Below are 4,257 nucleotides of genomic sequence, written 5' to 3'. Positions count from 1 at the left end.
AGGAGGCAGAACTCTCCCAGACTTCAGGCAATACTACAGAGCTGCAATAAACAAGACAGTGTGGTACTGGTACCAAAACAGACAGACAGACAAATGGAACAGAATAGAGAACCCAGAAATAAACTCAGACACCTAGGGTCAATTAATCTTTGACAAAGGAGGCAAGAACATAAAATGGGGAAAAGACAGTCTATTCAGCAAGCATTGCTGGGAAACCTGGACAGCTGCATGCAAAGCAATGAAACTAGAACACACCCCCACACCATGCACCAAAAGAAACTCAAAATGGCCTAAAGACTTAAATGTGAGACAAGACACCTTCAAACTCCTGGAAGAGAACATAGGCAAAACATTCTCTGACATCAATCTTATTAACATTTTCTCAGGTCAGTCTCCTAAAGCAACAGAAATAAAAGCAAAAATAAAGCAATGGGACCTCATCAAACTGACAAGTTTTTGCACAGCAAAGGAAAACAAAAAGACAACTTACAGAATGGGAGGAAATAGTTTCAAATGATGCAACCGACAAGGGCTTAATCTCTAGAATATACAAGCAACTTGTACAACTTAACAGCAAAAAAGCCAACAACTCAATGGAAAAATGGGCAAAGGACCTGAATATACATTTCTCCAAGGAAGATGTACAGGTGGCCAACAAGTACATGAAACAATGCTCAACATCCCTGATTATTAGAGAAATGCAAATAAAACTACCATGAGATACCACCTCACACCAGTCAGAATGGCCATCCTTAATAAGTCCACAAATAACAAGTGCTGGAGGGGGTGTGGAGAAAAAGGAACCCTCCTGCACTGTTGGTGGGAATGTAAGCTTGTATAACCACTATGGAGAACAGTATGGAGGTAACGTCAAAAACTATACATTGAACTACCATATGACTCATCAATCCCACTCTTGGGCATTTATCTGGACAAAACTTTCCTTGAAAAAGACCCATGCACCCTCATCTTCATTGCAGCACTATTCACAATAGCCAAGACATGGAAACAACCCAAATGTCTATTGAGAGGCCCTACGTTTTGATAATAAAGAAACTGAAGTCCAGAGCTCATATGGAAAAAGGCAACAGGCAGAAAAAGGCAAAAGGGTTTTGAGGCCATGTCCTTTTGTCCTCTTCTTCTAGCTATGCTAGTTTGACCATTACCAAGAGCTGAAAGGCATGCTCAACCTTCAGTAATACAGTAATCACTTATTTCCAGGCTCTTTATTCCCCGTTTCAGCACCCCTCACTCTGATCTCAGCCTTCCTTTCATAGCAGTGTTTATTGAGCACTTATTGTAGAGGCACTTTCATATACCATTTCATTAATTCTTTCATTAACTTTAGTAAGCACGTTCAACTTCCTTCTCAAAGATAGAAACTGGTTCTTTTCAGAGAGAATAGGTAAAATGGCTTAGAATTGCATTGTAAATGGCAGTTTTAGTGTACAAATCCCCACATAGTCTGAACTTAAGTCCTTCGTACCATTTTACCTTTCTTTGTATCATGTTACCTCTCTTAACTGCTTTAACAAATTAGCCCATGTTAGGATTTCAGTGTCACTATCCAAAAGAAAAATGGTAGAAAAAGAAGGAATGGCTAAAGTTGAATTTTAAGTTACTGCAATACTCTGTTGGAATACACTGCATACTTTGGAAGAGGGGTTATTCCTCCCCTCTTTTGATTATATACCCATTACTGTGTTTATGCATAAGAAAGGGGCATCTTGGTAAGGTTCATCAAAAGAGAGCTATGAATACATTGCTGAGATTTCTGCCCTTATTCAATCTTGAATAATAAAATATACTGTGAATGACAGTTGAGCATTTCAAGCATATCTGTCCCAGGTCTTCCTTTCATCTTTTAAAATTAAGACACACATGCATGCATGCATGCACACATACACCCCATGACCACATATACTTTGCAGGTCTATTAATTATGAAGAAATCAGATACTGGGTCTTAATGCTATGACAAAGGCAATTCAGATGCCTGGCTCTAATAGCTGTGTCAAAATGAGTTCAAGGTTGTGGAAGGGAAAGGCAAGTGTGTGCTTCATATGCTGCCAGGAAAATACCAAGTTACTGACATGTTGATAGTTTCTCCCTGCTCCCAGGCCTCCAGATCCACTTTCAACTGCCTGTTTAATTGATTCTTAGTATCTTCATATACATTCCAATACATTCTGAACCTAACCAACCAGTTTCACATTTGCAATTTGAAAAAGAGACATTATAGACTTGAATACATCACACACTCACACAGAAGGTATGAGTAAGTGTTTTCATTCCATTGTCCTGTAATGGTGGTTACTTTACATTAAGTCATAAATACTTGTCAGATAATCACAGAAATGGACATTTCCTTGAGAGTAAGACTTTCACTTTTTAAATCTGTAGGTCTTCAGAACAGAGCAAGGTATCTGGAACATAATAGGAGCTCAATTAATATTGGCAGGAAGATATGTTGGGATAATATCAGAAAACACGAGGAGTGAAATCTTGCCTGTGGAGTAGTTTGTCTCTCAATATAAAATCATGGTTTATAACATGAGATTTAGAATTCTGTAGCAGATACCTCTGATGCCCCATGCCACAGCCTCTTGGACAACTCTGATTTCATCTGTTGTTGCAGTGGATAGGTCCAGGGGAGTTCAGAAAACTTCCTGCTGGCAGCTGTTCCACCTCAAGCCTATATAGCTTGAGGTCTGCTTTTTACCCCAAGGCCTTCTCTCATGCCTCCTGGCCTTCCAATAAATACAACCAAGAAGTGCAACTGAGTTAATAGTCTCAGGGACAACCTTCAGCCATTGGTGGATGGCAGTCAGTGAATAAATCTTTCAGTATCTTTCCAGGTGAATTATTCTGGGAGGTATATTATATACTTCCAGGAAATCTCAGTAAAACTGAGCCCTTGCTAGCTATCCCAGTAGTGAATTTAAAAATACACTCTGGTATCAGTTTTTCCTTCTTTCCTGACTTTGTCTCCCTACTCTTTCACTTTGCTTTCTGAGATCACATCCCAAATAAACTACCTTGAGTCGAGTCTTTGTCACAGGCTCTGCTTTCAGGGGAACCTAAATTAAGACAAGTTCATACAGATCACAGCTAAAATTATGGTTCTGCCACTTATTTGCTGTGTGGCTTTGGACAACTTACTAAACTTCTCTAAGTTTCCTTAATTGTTAATGGGCATAATAATAGAATCTAACTCAGACTAGTTGTTAAAAAATATTACATACAATAATGTATGTAAAATGCCTAGCACAGGGCCTAGCCTATCACAAAGGATCAACAAAATGACTATTATAAATACCACTATACATGTGAGTAAGTTGTTCATATATAGATTGAATCTGTAACAGTCTCATAGTACTCACATGACCAACTGCTACCTTGCCTCACCTGGTTGATACTCCCATTCCCCCACATTCCTCCAACACTGCCTCCCAGAGGGTGCCTAGCAGAAAAGATAATTTGGCACATATTTAAGTGTTTCTCATAAATCTGACAAGGGTGCCTAATGACATAGTCAACAGCATAGCATGACATATTAAAATCTGACTGGAAGTCAGCTACCATGCTGATTACGGCAGCATGCATGAGGGGAATCAGATTGGATAAGATTGGACAGTAGCAATTTCCAACAACAAACTAATCAGGAAGGCTCCCCAAGTGTTGAGACTGGTGTTTCTAGCCTAACGAGCAGTGACTCATAATGAGCAACTCTTTCATTCAGATGCATTGTCACTGAACGTGCAAGCTCCAGGAGTCAAAAATCTCAAGAGTGAACCCTTGCCACATTCTCTTGTCATAGGAGATATTTTTGTCATTCTGCAATGTGAGCTTAAAATAAATAAATAAATAAAAGAGGTTCTGTGTTCTTCTCATAAGCTACTTACTCAAATTTTGATTCAGGACATCAGCAATACAAGAAAAAGAAAAAAAATCAACTCATTTTAACAGAGTTCTGTGTTCTAGAAAAGAACACAAAACTTTAAAATCAGAAAAATTTGGCAAAGTGGATGACACAGCATTTGAACAATTTACAGAATACCACAGGTATTCACAGAGGGAACAGCAGCTTTTCAGTCTGTTATATGTAGAACCAACAAGTGGGACCAGATGTAGATTAAGGCAGTGCAATCCAATTATCTTCACATGATGGCGCACATAAAAATGCTCACATTTGTATGGGGGAGGGTTAATGAATGAGATTAATCTTTTTTCTTCCTCTTATCCATAAAATACCTCA

This window comes from Phacochoerus africanus, chromosome X, assembly GCF_016906955.1.
Source record: "Phacochoerus africanus isolate WHEZ1 chromosome X, ROS_Pafr_v1, whole genome shotgun sequence".
Taxonomy (NCBI): domain Eukaryota; kingdom Metazoa; phylum Chordata; class Mammalia; order Artiodactyla; family Suidae; genus Phacochoerus; species Phacochoerus africanus.
This window is presented reverse-complemented; position numbering follows the sequence as displayed.